General features: G+C 45.5%; 1 pseudogene; it reads right to left on the reverse strand.

The window, feature by feature from the left end:
• Positions 1–6,130: 6,130 nt before the first annotated feature.
• On the reverse strand, positions 6,131–6,473 carry LOC118653343 (annotated as a pseudogene).
• Between the last annotated feature and the right edge of the window lie 12,794 nt (positions 6,474–19,267).

Below are 19,267 nucleotides of genomic sequence, written 5' to 3' on the forward strand. Positions count from 1 at the left end.
GGAAGAAGAAGAAAAAGGTAAAGATACAAATTATGAACAACAAATACACATCTATTAACAAGTGAATCTAAGAATCAAGTGAATAAATAATCTGATGAACAGAATAAGCTGGTGAATATGATAGAATCAGGGGCATAGAAAGGGAATGGACTGACTATTCTTGGGGAGAAAGGGGTGTGCAGGATGCGGGAAGAGACTGGAAAAATATCATATGCCTATGGATGAGGTCAGTGTGGGGGGTGGGGGATAAGGGCAGAGGGTAGGGTGGGAACCGGGTGGAGGGGAGCTATGGAGGGATAAAAGGAACAACTGTAATAATCTGAACAATATTTAATTTTTTTAAAAAAAGAATGAAAATTAGTATCACTCCACCAAGCAAAGAACCATGACCATCAGCTAAGGTATCTGTTGACAGAAAAAAGAATATGGAATGGAATATTACTTTGCCAGAAAAAAAGAACAAAACCTTACCATTCACAAAAGCATGGATTGACCTAGAGAGTATTATGCTAAGTGAAATAAGTCAGCCAGAGAAAGGCAAATACCATATGATTTCACGTATATGTGGAATCTAAAAAACATTATAAATGAACAAACAAAACAGAAACCAAGAACAGACTGATGGTTGCCAGAGGAGGCGGGGAGGTTGGTGAAGAGATTGATAAGTATAGATTGGTAGTTACAAAATAGTTATGATGTACAATAGTAAGGTACATCACAGAAATTTAGTCAATAAATTATAATAATATGGTGCCAGGTGGGTATGGATATATCAGGAAGGACCACTTTGTAAAGTATATGATTATCTAACCACTATGCTGCACACCTGAAACTCATACAAAAGACATTTAATGTAAACTGTAATTGAAAAAATTTAAAAAATAAAAAAATGTACAAAAAAAGAATATGTAATGGTAGAATATGAGAAGGTATTATAAATATCAGCTATGATCATGTGACCATTGCAGAGACAAAGCCTGTAATAGTTATGAACATTTTTCCTTGTTTTAATACAAATATGTTCATACTAGAGGGCCGGTGCATGAAATTCGTGGAAGGGTAGGGTTCCTAGGCCTGGCCCCAATCAGGGCCAATCAGGTTCCCTGACTCCTTGCCACAAATCAGGGCCTGCTGGCTCGGGGGAGGGGCTGTGGGAGGTTTCCATCCCCAGTTTGGAACATGCAGGAGGCAGCCTATCAATGATTCTCTATCATCATTGATGTTTCTGTCTCTCTTTCCCTTTCTGAAATCAATCAAATACATAATTTTAACATGCAAGATTTTTAGAGGAAGAAAGGTAGGGCAAGAGAGCTATTGGAAATAAAGGCTAGGGGGCCATTTGAGATCTTGCTCACATTTCAAATAGGGTAACATAAGGTGGTCCTCCGGGGGTGACAGGTGAGGAGTGGCAGTGGGTGGAGCAGGGCACTGTGGGCTGAGGAACGGGCTGTAATGACTGGGAATGTTTGTGACAGTGATACCGAGCATGTGTTGGGGCCATCGCTGGGATCATTCATCCCCAAGAGGTTTTGATTCCCGATGGGAGAAGAAACACAGGGATCAGCGGGCTTTTCTTAGCCTAGAAGGTGGCGTGAGCAGCAGGAGAGGGCTGCCCTGCTTCCCTACAAATGTAAACAGTGTACCTGGACATGGAAGTCAGTCCCCTGGCCAAATCAATGCTCAGCCAGCCCTGGTGGCTGTATCCTGCCACTCTCTGGCTGTACTGCAGTGCTATTGGCTGGGGAGGCTGAAGCCACGCCCCTGAGCACACATAGTATGCAAAGGGAAAGGCAGGAAGCCCAAAGTCAAAGCAGCATGGCCCAGCAGCGCTGCGGCCACCATGGAGCAGGATGGGGAGCAGCTGTTGGCCCACTGGCTTTGGAGTTGGAGGGGCTGCGCTTCCTGCACGTTCCTGGTGAGTTGCTGTGAGCCACAGGACCAAGGGGCAGCGGAATGGGGGAGGAGAGGCACGCCAAGGTCAGTGCATGGTCCTTCACAGTGAACCAGCCGGGCTGGGCGGGGCCTGGGGAGGCTTTTTCTTCCTGGAGCCACTCTTCCCAGGGTGGCAGCATCTAGCTGCTTTTTTTTTCAATTTTTTTTTTTATTTTTTATTTTTATTTTTTTTATTGGGAACCAAGCTCTGGGCTTGTGGTTCTTGGGATCTCTGGGCCATAGTGTGCACCTCCAGGCCTTGCTGTGCCCCCTCCCACTCCTCCTGAGTTGAGCATCAGCCTGGCCTTTGCTCTCTTGCAATCTGGGACCCCTTGGGGGATCATAGCAGTGCGCCAACTGGCAGGCAGCCAGGGAGGAGCCTGAATTGGGGCCAGGCGCCATGTGGTTCATGCTCATCCTGTCCGCTGTGCCTGCTGCCGTCGCTTGGTAGTACTGCTGCGGCTTGCCAGCCATGAGCCTGGCTTCTGGCTGAGCAGTGCTCCCCCTGTGGGAGCGCACTGACTACCAGGAGGCAGTTCCTGCATTGAGTGTCTGACCCCTGGTGGTCAGTGTGCATCATAGTGACTGGTCAACCGGTAGTTCTAGTTGTTCCGCCTTAACAGTCGCTGGGCTTTTATATATATACTAGAGGCCCGGTGCACAAAAATTTGTGCACTCAGGGGGGAGGGAGGGTCCCTCAGCCCGGCCTGTGCCCTCTCGCAGTCTGGGACCCCTTGGGAGATAACGACCTGCTGGCTTAGGCCTGCTCCCGGGTGGCAGAGGGCAGGCCCAATCCCTAGGTGCAGCCCCTGGTCAGGCTCAGAGCAGGGCTGATTGGGGAGTTGGGGCATCGCCCCCTGTCATGCACAGAGCAGGGCGATTGGGAGGTTGTGATGCCACCCTCAGTCATGCTCAGGGTAGGACCGATTGGGGGGTTGGGGCACCGTCCCCTGCCACGCTCAAGGCAGGGTCGATGGGGAGGTTTCGGCGCCACCCCCTGCCACTCACAGAGCAGGGCCCATCAGAGGGGTTGGGGCTCTGTACCCTGTCACCCACAGAGCAGGGCCGATCAGGGGGTTGGGGCGCTGCCACTCTCACACTCAGGGCAGGGCCGATGGGGAGGTTATGGCTCTACCCCATCACACACAGAGCAGGGCCCATGTGGGGGGGGGGGTTGGGGCGCCGCACCCTGTCACACACAGAGCCGCAGGGCGATCAGGGGGTTGGGGAGCTCCCCCTTATCAGGCACAGAGCAGGGCTGATCAGGGGGTTGGGGCACCTTCCCCTGTCACACACAGAGCCACAGGGCGATCAGGGGGTTTGGGCGCTGCCCCTGTCATGCTGATCCCGGTGCCGGGAGGCCTCGCGGCTCCGCTGATCCTGGTGCTGGGAGGCATATTACCCTTTTAATATATAGGGTAGAGGCCTGGTGCACGAGTGGGTGCCGGCTGGTTTGCCCTGAAGGGTGTCCTGGATCAGGGTGGGGGTCCCCACTGGGGTGCCTGGCCAGCCTGGGTGAGGGGATGATGGCTGTTTGTAGCTGGTCACACATCCTTCAGGGTGGGGTCCCTACTGGGGTGCCTGGCCAGCCTGGGTGAGGGCCTGAGGGCTGTTTGCAGCTGGTCACAAACCCTTCAGGGTGGGGGGTCCCCACTGGGGTGCCTGGCCAGCCTGGGTGAGGGGCTGAGGGCTGTTTTCAGGCTGGGGGTGACTGAAGCTCCCAACCGCTCCTTTTTTTCTTTTTCTTTTTTATTCTAGGCCAGCTTTAGCTTTGAGGCTTGGCTCCAGCTCTTAGGCCTCTGCTGCTGAAAGTAGGTTTCTGGCCTTTGCTTACGATGTTGCGATCCTGCTGGCTGAAGCCCGGCGGACTAAAGCAGGTTTCTGGGGTTTTGTTTAGCTTCTATATTTGTTACATAGTTGCTTAGAGTTGCAGCTCAGAAGCCTGCAGTGGCAGGCGGGGAATGTTGGAGTCCTCCGTCACTGAAGCAAGCAAGCCTCATGTTAGTTTCAAGCTGCCTGGCTGCCGGCCGCCATCTTGGCTCGCAGTTAATTTGCATATTGCCCTGATTAGCCAATGGGAAGGGTAGCAGTCGTATGCCAATTACCATGTTTCTCTTTTATTAGATAGGACTAATGGCCCAGTGCATGAAATTCGTGCATGGGGGGGGAGGGGAGGTTCCCTCAGCCCAGCCTGCACCCTCTCTAATTGGGGAACCCTTGGGGGATGTCCGACTGCTGGTTTAGGCCTGATCCCTGGGATCCCCTAACTGGCAGCCGGACATCCCTCTTGCAATCTGGGACCACTGGCTCCTAACTGCTCACCTGCCTGCCGACCTGATCTCCCTAACTGCTCTCCCTGCTGGCCTGACTCCCTAGCTGCTCTCCCCTGCCAGCCTGATTGTCCTAACTGCTCTCCCCTGCCAGCGTGATCGCCCCTAACCGCCTCTGCCTCGGCCCCGTCACCATGGCTTTGTCCAAAAGGACATCCAGAAAGTTGTCTGGAAGTTGTTTGGTCTAATTAGCACGTTACCCTTTTATTAGTATAGATTGATTTCAGAGAGGGAGGGAGATAGAAACATCAATGATGAGAGAGAATCATTGACTGACTGCCTCCTGAATGCCCCACACTGGGGATCAAACCCATAACCCAGGCATGTGCCCTGACCAAGAATTGAACTCTGGGCCCTTCAGTCCTCAGTCAGAAGCTCTATCCATTGAGCAATACTGGCCATGGATACACTTTCCCTTTCCACTGGGACGTGTTCTGTTTGCTGGAGCTGAAACACTGAAGCTGTCTCACTGGGGCAGAGTGGGGTGCAGTGGGTTGGAGTAGGTGAAGCTCCCTGAAAGCTGGAGAGGGGCCTTGTTTAACAGCTGGACTGTTTCATGGCTGTGCTGCCTCGCAGTTGAATGGCCCACTGTTGGGCTGTGCTACTGTCAGTGGGAGTTTACGCAACTGAACTGTCTGCACAGATAGCTTCCTCCTCACCACACCCCCAAGCTGGGGGTTCCTCTTAGGATTGAAGTGACACCGACCACCCTTGTTTGGTAGCCCAATCGACCACTTTGGAAAGAGAAGTGGGGAATCCTGATTTTACGTGAATGCTCCAATTTCTTAAGTTGGCAACTAATGCAAACTTCAGATGTTTGGGCCAAACCAGAGAGGTGGTCAGGTCTGGTGTCCAGGCCACTGGGCAGCACTGGGCTCAGCCCAGCTGTAAAGGGACCCTAGGCGTCTGGGCAGGTGAAGGGGTTGGGGGTACGCTTGGGTAATTCCGATGTCACCCCACTTGGTTTTTTGTTTTTTTTTCCCCCACTGATCACAATTTATTATAATCTGTTGGCAGCATAGCTAGATATTAGTTACCAGAACTATGTCTTCCTAGAAGTGGACAGTATGTAGCCATTCTATGGGGAACTGTGTGCACTTAAGCATCAGCATGATCTTTCAATTTCTTTTTTGTTGTTGTTAATGAAAATAAGCTTTATTACATCAAGTAATAAATACATACAAAGATGCAAACACTATTAGTCACTGTCTTCCAGATGTTTGGATCCACTGATGGGAAAGGCGGAACTGAAATGTACATACATCCTTAGGGGAAATTTCAGGGGTCCTTGTCAGGCGAGGTTCAATAAATAGCTCTTCCTTCTGTATTTATAACTTGTGCATTTTAAAGATTGACTTCAAAGTACTAATAGTCATGCAAATGCTTAAGCAAAAAAAAAAGTTACATTGAAAAGAATTTATACTGTGTGGTGAATGGACACTGGCTACTAAAGCGCTGCCTCGGGACTCACTGAAACAAACCCTCAGAGTTGGATCAGCTCAGAAGAGAAACATAAAGAACCATGTGAGTAACAGAAATGTATCCAGAAGAGAAACACGTATCTGGGAGGCCAACTACAGTTTGCTGTGATAGGTAACTGATATGCATCATGTAAATCAATGCCTTAAAAAACACACAAAATGCCCTGGGTAGTTCCTAACTAATATGTAAATCTAATAACTGCAAAAATCTCTTCTCCATCTCAGCAATAGGAGGTTCAGAGCCTGATGAACCACAGGAGGGGCACGGGGAGGAGATACCAAGCTGTTACCATTTTGAAACCAAGTTTCATCTGAAGGGGGCGCAAGCATGAGCTGTCACTTCTTGGAAGAAGAGGGAAAGCCTTTTACGCTGACTTAGGGGCTAGTCTAGGACCTGGTGTTCCGCTCCATCTCGGCCAAGCACTCCCGAACCGGCCCTGTTGTGTGGATGATGCCTTGTTTCAGTCTTTCCATCGCGCTCTTGCTGCCCACGTACGTGAGTCAGATCTCCTTCCCTAGTTCTTCGATGATGACCAGCAGCTCAGCATATTTGCTCTTGGGCACTTGGCTGTTCTCTGTTCCCTGTGTGTTAGAGATGGTGGTCCTAGTCACTCAGCAGCTGGCGGTACTGGGAAGACGTTGCCATGCTGGTGGAAGGCGGGTGAACGCTCCCAGAGGCCTTGATGGAAGTGGCGGGCATGTGCATGGTCAAGTTCGGTTTGTAAAACATCCCCCCTCCGCCCCCCGCCTCTTGCTGCGGGGCGCAGGCCCCATGAGATGGCATCGGCAGTGGTGGCGGTGAGGCCAGGCAGTGGAGAGGTGGGCCTGGGGTCTGTGTGCCTGTCTGTGTGCCTGCCCAGCTCCCGCACACTTTTTGTTGTTGACAGCTCGAGCACACTGGCAAATATGGCTGTCCCCTCACCCTGACACTGCCGCAGTATCACGATCTTTCAGTTTCTTGATGTTCTGCTTGTGCTGCTCAATTTCTTTCTGCAGACGCTCAAATCTCCTTTTTATGATGAGTGATCTCTTCTTCAAGTTGTTTCTTCAAGGCTGACAGCTGTTCTTTAATCCGCTCTGGGAAGAATCCTTCCTCTTCAGCCTTCTCCTTTTTTGTGAAGGTCCCCATGGCTTCCCTGACTGCGCCTGCCTTGGAGCTGAAATTATCTTACCATTGCAGCCAAAGCCTCTGGCTTGCATGGCCCTCACCCCCCACACTTCAAGCCGCAGATGTGCCACTGACGCAGAGACTGCCCTGGTTGTCAGTGCCGCACAGTTCCGGACCACCCCACTTAGTTTTAAATGCAAACCTGCCTTGGACAGGCCTTGAAGGTCTTTTTTCCATGGCGATCACGGGGAAGCAGGCCAGCTGGGGCTCTCTCTGCCTCCGATCGCCATGGTGATCACGGGGTAGCAGACCAGCCGACACCCAGGGCCCCAGGGGTCTGGGGGTGCTGACTGGCCTGCTCTGGGGCTCTCTCTGCCTCCAATCCACAATGCAATCACCGATCACTGGATGCCTTTGCTTGCCCCCCCACCTCTCGCCAGCCGCCTGGGTTTCCGATCCCTTTTGCCTCCCAGCGTTGCCGCTACATATGCAAATTAACCGCCATCTTTGTTGGCGGTTAACCGCCATCTTGGTTGGCAGTTAATTTGCATATCACCCTGATTAGCCAATGGGAAGCGTAGCGAAGTTACGGTTAATTACCATGTTTCTCTATTATTAGATAGGACTAGAGGCCCAGTGCATGAAATTCGTGCATGGGGCAGGGGGTCCCCTCAGTCCAGCCTGCACCCTCTCACAATCCTGGGCCACTGGCTCCTAATCACTCACCTGCCTGTCTGCCTGGTTGCCCCTAACTTCCCCCACTGCTGGCCTGGTCACCCCCAACTGTCCCTCTGCCAGCCTGGTCACCCCACGCAGCCTGCTGTTCAGTCATTTGGTCATCCCTCACTAACCCCCCTGCCAGCATGGTTGTAGGCAGCCATCTTGTGAGGGCGTGAGGGTTAATTTGCATATTACCCCTCTATTATATAGGACTAGAGATCTGGTGCACGAATTTGTGCTTGGGTGGGGTCCTTCGGCCTGGCCGGCAATCGGGGCCAATCAGGGCCATCTCGCCCAGTCCCAATCAGGGCTGATTGGGGCTGGCCAGCTGGGGGGAGGGATGGCGGAGGTTGGCCAGCCGCAGGAGGTTGGCTGTGGGAGTGTACTGACCACTAGGGGGCAGCTCCTGCATCGAGCGTCTGACCCCTGGTGGTCAGTGCATGTCATAGCGAGCAGTTGACCAGTCGTTTGGTCACTTAGGCTTTTATATATAGATATCAGACACTTTTTTTCCCTTTTCTCCTACCTTTATCATCTACTAGAGGCCTGGTGCATGAATTTGTGCATGGGTGGGGTCCCTCAGCCTGGCTGGTGATCGGAGCTGATTGGGGCCATCTCATCCAGTCCCTATCAGGCCAATTAGCCGACAGCAGAAGGTTAGCTGTGGGAGTGCACTGACCACCAGGGGGAAGATCCTGCATTGAGCGTCTGCCCCCTGGTGGTCAGTGAGCATCATAGTGACCGGTGGACTAGTCATTCAGTTGATCGATTGTAACGGTCACTTAGGCTTATATATATATATATATATATATATATATATATATATATATCTGCGATATCTTAATAATACTTAACTTTATATCTCAGTTATAAGATAGTGAAGGAAGTGTGTGAATCATCTTGGAAAAGAATGAACATCATGCAAGGATAAAAAAGGAATTTGCATTCTCTTCTGGGGAAAGGATTAGCATTTTTTGACTTGTATGTAGGATAGTTGTATCATGTTAGGCAGAACTTTGGTATTGTCTTTATTCAGAGATTAAGTATACTTTAAGGAGATGCGTATGGATGCCAAATCGAGTAGGGGTGGATTTTAATGGCTTTATAATATGTCAACTTGGCTAGACTAAGGTATATTTCCTAGAATTCATTCTCTTGTTTGTTTCTAGTTAAAATCAGTCACAGTGATTCTTGGGAGATTTGGAGGCTGGAAGGGAAGCAGTGGCCATTTTGTAGTTCGTATATGGTGATTTGCTGACTTACCTCATTGGTATGAAGCAGTAATTGGGCCTGCAAGTGTTCTACCTTCCCCTGATCCTCCTTAGATTGCTTCAAGTTGTAGGCCAGGTGTGTATGTTTAGCAGTTGTGACAAAGAGACCCACTTGTGCTGAATATGCTCATCACTGTCAGTGGCAACAAGCACTAATATGAGTTCCAGTCTTACTCATGGTGTTCCAGCTCATGCTTGTTGGTTCAAGCCTGCTCTTGATTTCCCTCCTCCAATTTACATCTTTCCTTCCTTACTGCCTATCCCATGAACTTCAAGCTCCAGTATTAGACTCAGAGACAACAACAGCCATACATAAACTACTTAGCAATCCCCCACAGTTGCATAAGAACAATTACAAGTAACAAATGCATATTGGCCTTATGCAGTATAAGTCTTCTACTGATTTTGCTGCTCTGGTAGAACATGAACTGATACAGGCAAGGAGCCATTATGGGGCTACAATGAGTTTAGATTCGAACATGTTAAGATTGTGATGCAGGTGAAACAACAATGTAGAAGATGCCTAGTGTTAAAAAATTTTTTGAAATTCAGTAGACAAGATGAAGAGAGGAGTATAGATTTGAAATGCTTGCATAGAGGTAAAAGCTGAAGCCATTGCAGTGGATGAGATCCTTGAGGACACTGAAGAAAAGGGAATAACAGGGAAAAAAGGATATACAACTCAAACAGGGAAAAGTGAAGGAAGCCATAGCAAACATTAGCTTCTGGATCTTGACAAGGGGATATCGGAGTCTGAAGGGCATTTTTTTTTTTTTTGGCCAGATAAAACCTGTGTAAATATATACAGGGGGCCTTCACCCAGGACTAGAGGCTGAAAGAAAATGGCACAAAGTGAAAACATATTGGTTAGATCCTGTGACAAAATCTATTTTCTATAGGATTGAGCCCAAAACTTCAAAGCTCTAACCTTGGCTTGTAGTGTGGTTTGTGGCACTAAGCTCCCAGTCTAACAGAGGAACAGAGAAGCAGGAGTCCAGGACATTTCTGAGGCAGGAATACCTTACCGTGATAATGAGGGAACAGTCAATTTGTATCCCACAGGCTGTACATTTGAAAAGGAGTGTAAGTAGCATGGGACTGGGACTTTGTGCCTAAAAACTATCCTCACAGCCCTGGTCAGTGTTTCTGAGTGATTAGAGCATTGACTCACCCACAGAAGTGTCACGGGTTTGATTCTTGGTCTAGGGCACATACCTGGATTGTAGGTTTGCTCCCCACTTACCAGTCAGGGTGAGTGCAGGAGGCAACTGATGGATGTGTCTCTCTCACATGGATGTTTCTCTCTCTCTCTCCCCCTCTCTTCAATTCTCTCTGAAAAGCAATGGAAAAATACCTTGAGCAAGGACTAACCAAAAAATAAAATAAAAATATCCTCAGACACATGCCTCTGTTGAACTATTACGATGTTGATTTCTTATAGAAGACCCCAGTCCTCCGTCCAGTGAGGTCCACTCACGGCCTTGCAGAGGTAGTTCTGGCCCTTTCTCCCTTTATTACCAACAAGATTTCTAGGCTGCCAACTTTGAAGATGGTGCAATTGACACCCTAGATAAGGCTGCATCCATTGAACTGTCTCCCCACTCCTCTTAATCCTTGCTGATTCCGTTGATATTGGCACATCCTAGGGCTTCTGTCTTTTAGAATGCTGATTCATTCAGAAAGCATGTGCTGGAGGTAACAGCCTTGTCACATGTTTCAAGTCAAGGAAGGATGTGTTGGAGGAGAGAAAGCTTTCATTTACTCTCTTGTAAGCAACCCAAAGGTCAGCATCATTGTGAAGACTTAGACTGGAAAATTAGTCCTGGAGGCTAAATAGAGTTTCCAGTTGCAAGAAGTACAGTTAATACATATCCTCTGAATGTGCACCGAATAGGATGCCTCTCCCTGTGGTTGTACCCAGGCCCCTTTTTATCCTTTTTCTAAAGACCTCTTTTGAACCCTGAGAGTTTCTGGCTTATTGTGATGTCTTTAGGGAGTTCAGAGCACATGCAGAAACCCTGTTGTTTGGCCAGAGCTCTGAGGAATCCAGCCAAGTACAGAAACAAGCCAAGTTTAGAAACAATGAGTTAATAGTCCTTATTGGGTTGCATCTTGCTGTTAATGATAACTAATCAAATGATTCATTTAGTCAAATCTTGGATTTTTTTTGTTCCAAGAACTTTTCAAGCATCAGCCTTTCTCTGACCCTGGTTAAGTAGACAAAGAAAAGTTGATGCATGAAAAAGTTATGTTTTATACAAAGCACGCAGAGTTGAACACATCCAAGACAAATTGGGATTTTACAGTAATATTTTCAGGAGGCTGCTTAAAGCTTTCCTGTATTGCTCTGGTCCTTCTCTCTGCCTGAGTGGGTTAAATTTCTATTTGTCTGAACATATAAGATATAGGCACTTTCCCCATTTGCCTCATGATCGCTTCTCTTTAAATGTAGAATACACAGTGATGTGTCTCTTGAGTATATGACTTGGTACAATGAAACCCAATGTTTGTTATATCTTTTTTAAAATATGTTCTTATTGATTTCCGACAGGAAGGGAGAGAGCTAGAGAGATAGAAACATCAGTGATGAGAGAGAATCATTGATTGGCTCCTCCTCCTGCACATCCCCTACTGAGGGGGATAGGGCCCACAACCCAGGTGTGTGCCCTTGGCCAGAATTGAACCTGGGACCCTTTAGTCCACAGGCCAACACTCTATCCACTGAGCCAAACTGGCTAGGGCTGTTTGTTATATCTTATTCTCAAATGGATGCTATTGCATGATGGTCATGTTATATAGTTTTCCTCCAACACTTTATTTTTTTCCCTTTCAAAAACGTTGTCTAAACTGTCTGCCTCCATCAGCCTACTCCAATTTGGGTCTGCCTACATTGTTCCTCTGAGATAATTCTTGCTCTCATGACCTGCATGTCATTTTCACCAACAGATGTGTTAGTCATCATCTTTACACACTTCTCAGAAGCACTCAACACTAATGACTACCTGTTATTTCTAGTGACACTAACAATCTTTACATTCCAGGAGAGCACACTATCATGCATTTGACCTCTCTGAATGCTGCCCAGTCTCTTTGGCCACCAATCAATATCTGGGCAACCAATGAATGTTGAATTCCATGAGAATTTCCATACTCTCTCTTGAGATGACTTCATTCACACAGAGACATTTAATTACCAGCTAAACAATGAGAACTCATAAATCTGTATCTTTAGGCTCTGCTGTGTGTTCTTAACTCTACTATATAACTTCTCCTGATTGTTCAAATGCATTTCCAACTCCACATATAGTTAATAGATCCAGGACCTGTAACCTGCAAACCTCTACTATTCTGTTTCTGTGATTGGTACCACTATTCATCCTTGACTCCTTTCTTCCACTCCATCCAACCCACCCTTATGTCCAGTTGATTTTCCTCCTTATCCTCCTTGAATTCTGTTATGTTGCTCCATCTTCATTACCACCCACTGGATTCTTATCAATAATTTTCTAAGTGGTATTCTGCATCCACACCTCTCTCTAGTGCAACCTCAGTATATTCAACATTTACTACAGCCAAGCAAACTGTCACTCAGCAGCTTAAAATCCTTTGATTTATTACTGGTCTAGGCAGATAAAACAGTAAGATTTTGAGCATAGCATAAAGGTTTTGTTGATCTGCACTCTGTCTACCTATCCAGCTTCAACTCTCACCACACTTCCCATCACACACTGTATGTTAGTCACACCAATATTCTTTTTGTTTGCACTCAGGGTCTTTGCACATACTCTTCCTTCTGCTTGTTTTTCCAACTTCTTATTCTAGGTAACATCTCCCTTTTTTCAGATGTTACCTTAAATGACATTTCAGGAAAGCTCTCTCAGACTCCATAGGGCTTTTTTCTTACTTGCATCCTAGCCAAGGAGGAGTAGTTCACACAACCGATAACAAGGCTTGGCAGACATATAAAGAATGTGAAAGGAGGCATAGGCACAAGAAAATACAAAGTAAGCATCAATAAAACCCAGATCCTGGAAACATATGGATACAATGGTGACTTCTTTTGTATAGTAGCCACAACCTGCTTTTTGGCATGGCCAAATAAATTAGTTGGGACCAATAGTCTGGCAAATACTTAAAGTTACTAATATGGTAGATATGTGTTTTGTGATAGTCCAGCACCCCTCCCAAATGGTACCCCAATTTCTTTCTAGGGAACTACCTCTTCCTATTGTGAATAATATGGTGGTATGAGAAATTCAAATTGCTTTCTCTCCAACTCTGGATACCCAATGGGTTTCAGGAGGTAACATCCATCTAATTCTTTCTACTTCTCCAAAAACAATGTAAGGCAGACACCTTTTCTTGGTCATTTAGACTTGAATCTAGAACAAGTGACAGAAAAATGACAAAATGGTTGAAGTTTTTATTTTTTTAACTTGACAACAGGGCCTTGACTGTTCAAATAGTGCGTATTTCCCTGTACACTCCACCTCCAACCAAAGCTGCTCTTCTTTTGCTTGTTTACAAATATTTCTCTTCTACTTTCCTGCCAATACTGTGCACTCCTGAAACCCAACTCACTTTCCACAAATATTCAGTCTCTCTCTTTAACAATAGAGCTCCCAAACTTTAGCTAGGCACTTAGAATCCCAGATCAGGATAATATTTCAGTCTTTCTTGCAATTTGGTGCAGTCATAAGACTATGTTCTGGTCATTTGATGTAAACAGAAGTAATGTATGCTATTTTCAATTTGTCTCCCTACAATGAAAGGTTGATGTACTCTCCTGAGCCTTTCCCTTCAATCTTGGCTGGGTGATTATGAGACCTGGACTCAAGCCACCATGAGCCATGAAATAAATGGAAGGCCTGTATTGAGGATTGCACAGCAGCCTCATTAATCTTGGATGGCATAGTTTTGAATTGTGATCTGAGAGAGAAGCATATACCTTGAATCAGCCACTTAATAATGGGTCTCTGTTGCAGCATCTTGGCATGAACCTGAATGATATAATTTCCAATATGTTCTTAATTTATGATAAAATTGATCTGACATGCCTAAGAAATTAATGTTAATAATATGAAAATATGAATAAAATTCAAACTTCGTGTGTTTTCATAATCCAAATATTGGTGGATATGAAATATTTAAACAAGAGTTCTGCAGCCAAGAGAAGCCACTGCAGACATTGGAATATTTATAGTGTAAGACAGGAAAAGTCATAGTATTTGTGTTTCCATAAGGCTAAGGAACCATTTTCATCTTAGATCCAATCTAAAAATTATTTTTCCTGCCGAAGCATAACTTGGATAAAATCTCCTCTTTCACCAATGTGGAACAGAAACCGTAGGAGGAGAAAACTGAATTTCCACTGGACAGAGAAACAGAGCCACAACACAGAAAATGCGATCCTATTTCCAGATTTGCACAATGAAAGCAATGGGCTTTTTGCAGAGCGTTAGAGAGGGCAAATGACCATCGCCAGGGGCTCACTCTCAGGCCCGTCTACTGTGCTTCAGTTGAGGGGCAATCTCAAGTGCCTTAGGCCTGTGCCACAGTCTCCGCTGTGATCCAAGGGACAGCAGCAGGGGTTTCTGCCCCCATGACAGTGTCACTGTGCTGTGCCTTACTACAGAGGTGGTCACTTCCTCCTGGTAACAAAATGATATTTATGTGACTAGTAATATAATTGCTACATCCCAGGATTCTAAAATAAACTTTGAACAATCACTCATGTAAACATAATTTTTAATAAATTTTCCAAAAGACCCTATAGCACAGACATTTAGTAATCATCAAATATCTATGTCCTCACCTACATTAGTGAATTCAAAATTTGTTATTTATTATAAAATATTAGTTTTGAATTATTGTTTATCTTTCATGTGAAGTTTGGATCCAAGTTTTTTTTTTCTTTTGGCATATGAATGTATAATTGTTACAACACCATTTGTTGAAATGACTGTTTTTTCTCCACTGCATTGCTTTTGCACCTTTGTCAGAAACCAATTGACCTTATATGTCTGGGCCTCTTTCTGGACTTTCTATTCTGTTTCATTACCTGTTTGTCTACCTTTATGCCAATACTGCAGCATCTTCATTAATGTAAGTTTTTAATAAATCTTTAGGTCAAGGAGTTTTATTCCCCCATATATGTTACTCTTTTTTGGGGGAAGCCGCCTATTGTCCTCTCTAGCAGAGAGGTGTGGACAAGGAACCCGAAGGCAGGGCTGTGCACCCACTGTTAGTCCAGGCAATGGTAGCTGAAGCAACTTCCCCATTTATTATGTAAATCCTTGCTGATGGGCTAGTCTGCCTGTTACTGGAACTTGCCTGCCTAAGGGCTATGGGTGGATCCCAAACTGAATAAAAGGATGGCAGGCCTGAGCACAAGCAGAGTCCCTCCTCTTGGGATGGGCTCTTGCCTGGCCCCCCAATTTCCAAATTATTATCTCTTGTCTAGTCTCTTTCAATTGTGTGCAGCCCTTTTTCCAGATCCTGAACCCTGAACCACACGGGACGCGGGGGAAACAAACACATCTGGCATATACATACTTTTTCAAAGTTATTTTTGCTCTTCTGAGTCCTTTGTATTTCCATATTCATTTTAGAATTAGTCTTATGGACGAAAGGGGCCACATGCTGACCTGACAAGCTCAGGAGAGGCCTGCATGGCAGTTTTGCAAACTCGGAGACCTAAAATAACCACAAAGGATGGTCAAAAATTAAACTTTAACTAAAAGCAAGTTATGGTGGGCAGTTACGTCCTAAGCCGATATCTTCACTGATAAGGTCAACCTTTACCGTAACTGAGCCTATCTGTCTTTTTGCATCTATGATAACATGTCCTTGGGATTCTGGGTAACTTGTGACTTCCCTTTTTATGGAGCCCCTGGGGCACAGCCAGGTGTGCTGGGCCCAGGACAGATACCACAGATTCCTTGTTAATTGTTCCTGTACCCATCTAAGTATGTGTCCATCATTTTACTTTTTATCCTATCCTAGAGGTTTCCCCACTTCGCTTAATCCCACCTCCTTAAATCTGTCACCAATGAACTTCCTGTAACCCACCTATGTCCCTCCTTTGATTGCAATGTATAAATACAATTGTAACCCCACCATTCTTTGGAGCATTATCTCAATTCTTTGAGGTTCTGCTCCCCGGCCTATGTCGATAGTGAAAGAACAAAGCAGAACTGACTGTCCCCATACTTGTAGAGCTGGGTCTTCAGCCTGACCCCCCCCCCCCCCCCAGGGAGTGACCACAGGAATGCCAGAAATGTCCTGACTCCCCCAACCACCACCTGAGTGGACCAATGAAGCTCAAGGAACGCAGCTAAGGTCCTAACAAGGCTATACCATAAATTGTTCCCTATGCATCGCTGTTGACCAATCAGGACGTAATGAGGGATGGCTCAAACCTTAGAATGTGTTGGTCACTTCCTGACCACTGTGCTGTAAGACCCTGCTGAAAGACCCTGACCAAAGTGACCAGTCTCTGTAACCCACGTCACTTACCTAAGCCCACCCAAATGACTAGCCCTATATAACCTTTGTTCTCCTGGGAATCGCTCTCTCGTCTCACCGCTGCGTCGGTAGAGGGGCTGAGAGCCAAACCCGGGTTTGCAATAAAGACTCTTTGTTTATTGCATCGGAGGGGGCTCCCTGGTGGCTGATTCTTGGGCATAACAGATAGTTTGGCTCAAATAAACTCACAAAAATTCTTTACAGGTTTCAATGGTTTTTTACGTTAACACTCTGTTAAATTCTATTTAAAAAGCCTACTGAGATCTTGATTTGGATTGAATTTAATATATAAATCAGGTTGGGGAGAATCAACATTTTAATAGTTACGAGTCGGATCCATGAACTTTAATTTCTCTCAACAACATTTTATTGTTTTTGATATTCAGATCTTGAAGAATTTTTGTCATATTTATCTCTAAATATTCCATATTTTCAATGCTATTACAACTGGTACTATATTTAAATTTCCATTTTCAATTGTTTGTATAATATATGGGATAGAGAGTTCACTAGTTTAATTACTTTTTTATAGAATCCATTGAATTTTCTATATAGACAATCATTTCATCTTCAAATAGACACTTTTATTTTTTTTCTTTTCAATCTAAATACATTTTATTTCTTTTACTTGCCTGATTGCACTGGATAGAACTCTAGCACAATATTGAATAGGAGTGGCAACAGTGGACACTATGATCTTAGAGGAAAAAATTCAGTCATTCACCATTAAGTATGATATCAGCTGGAGTTCTTTTGTAAATAAATGTTCTTTATTGAGTTGAAAAAGTTTCCTCATAGTCTCTTGCTGAAAAATTTTACCAGGCATGGATGTTGAATTTTGTCAAATACTTTTTATTTTGATATTCTTATATAATTTTTCCTAGGTATGTTAATGTGGTGAAATACATTGATTTAATGTTGAATGTTAAAACTAGTTTTTATTCCTATGATAAACTCCATTTGGTGATTTTTTTTAAAAAATTGATTTTAGAGAGAAAGGGAGAGGGAGAGAGAGATAGAAACATCACTGATGAGGGAGAACCATTGATTGGCTGCCTCCTGCATGCCCTGCACTGGGGATCAAGCCCACAATCTGGGCATGTGCCCTTGACTGGAATCAAACCTGGGACTCTTCAGTCCACAGGATGATATTCTATCCACTGAGCCAAACCAGGTAGGGCTCCATATAGTCATTTATTCCTATGATAAAGTTAATATTATACTTTACTAGAGGCCCAATGCACAAAATTTGTGCACGGGGAGGGGGGGGGTGAGTCCCTCAGCCCGGCCTGCACCCTCTTGCAGTCCAGGACCCTCGGGGGATGTCTGACTGCCAGCTTGTGGCTGGATGGCCTTCTGCTGCTGCACAGTCTGGTGCTTGAGCTTCAGCAGCTGCTGCACGTGCACAGGCTGGGCCACATTTTTGAAGTTTATTCTTAAAAATGTTACTGATTGAGAAATGCTAAATATTTGACTTACCAGCTAAAAGTTTAAGGTTCGGATTGAATTGGGAGAAATTGTGTGTTATGGTAGCTAAATGTCTTTGCTTATTGGTCTGATTAAAAAAAGAGGATTTATTTTATGACCTCAACTGAAATTTTTAAGACAAAAACCAGTTTAAATTTAATTGATATTCTTTAAGATAATTATAAAAGGTATAAACAGCTAATGAGATTTCTGTTTGTCTGCAATATAATGTTGGCCATCTATCTTTTAGGGATTTTGGTTTGCTCTTCCCTTGTTTATTGTGAGAATGAGGAAATCATCTTTTCTGTCAGAGAACAGTTTAGACAGCCACAATGTTGGGCTGCGTGACTTGGCAGCCGCCATGTTGGCCGCATGGCTTGCCGCTCCCCTGGTGGTCGCCATCTTGAAACAGCAAAGGCCCCTCCCTCTGACTTCTCCAATCACAAAAGGAATGTCTGCTTACTGAGGCAGGATGGGATTTCAGGGGTGGAGTTTTAAGGCGGAGTTTTACTACAGAAATGTGGATGGGGCAGGAAGTGTGATTGCCTCTCGGATTTATTTAATACTATTTTTAAAGCTAATCTCTTGAATGTAGAAAACCCTGCTTTCCTTAAACTAAGGACAATTAAAGGTTATATGTTCCCTCCCTAAACAAAAGTTAAGTAGCTTATGTCAAAGTCTTTAAAAGGGACTGATAGCAATAATCCAATTTCTAAAGTGAAGTATGGTCATTAATATATATATATTTTTGATGCTTTATCCCAAACAAACTTACAAATAAATCCTTTGAATGTTTTAAGGACAGGAAAGGATTTATTCCCTTCCACTGTGTGGAGGGCCCCCTGGGGAAGTTACTTAAGCATTCTGTATTGACCTCTCTTGACCTTTTTTTGCCAAGAGGATTCCAATTGTCTACAGCTGTTATCTAAGCTCTCTGTTCAAGCTGAAATCATGAAAAGCTGGTACCATGGATCTGTCTCTTGCCCAATGGTGTAAGCTGGGCCCTCTCTGGAGAAGAAACCTGGGTTCCCCATGATCAATGCCAGGGCCCCGCCAGCAGGTAAGGGGATCTAAAGGCAGGTGCTGGGCATGGAGGCCAGAGGGACATAGGTTAACAAGTAGACAGAACTGAACCTCACATCACCCTACTTGGCCCAGAGGATGGCTGGTAGTCAATGATGGGTAAGACCTCTCAGGGAGGGGCGACCTAAGACAGGCACAGTCGGGGGGCCAGTAGGAGAGAACTTGGGGTTCAACAAAGGTGGGGCACAGATCTTCACCCCCCCAATGGTGCAGGGGCTTGAATGCTCGCCCCTTCTGAGGAAGGTCTCCTGTCCCCATGGCTACTTCTTGCTTCCCATGCCCAGCCCAGATCAGGAACAAAAGAGATTTGGTCCAGCTGAAATCAGAAGCCAGATAAACGGAGGCTTG

The sequence above is a fragment of the Myotis myotis genome, unplaced genomic scaffold (genome assembly GCF_014108235.1).
Source record: "Myotis myotis isolate mMyoMyo1 unplaced genomic scaffold, mMyoMyo1.p scaffold_m19_p_4, whole genome shotgun sequence".
In the NCBI taxonomy this organism is placed as follows: Eukaryota; Metazoa; Chordata; class Mammalia; order Chiroptera; family Vespertilionidae; genus Myotis; species Myotis myotis.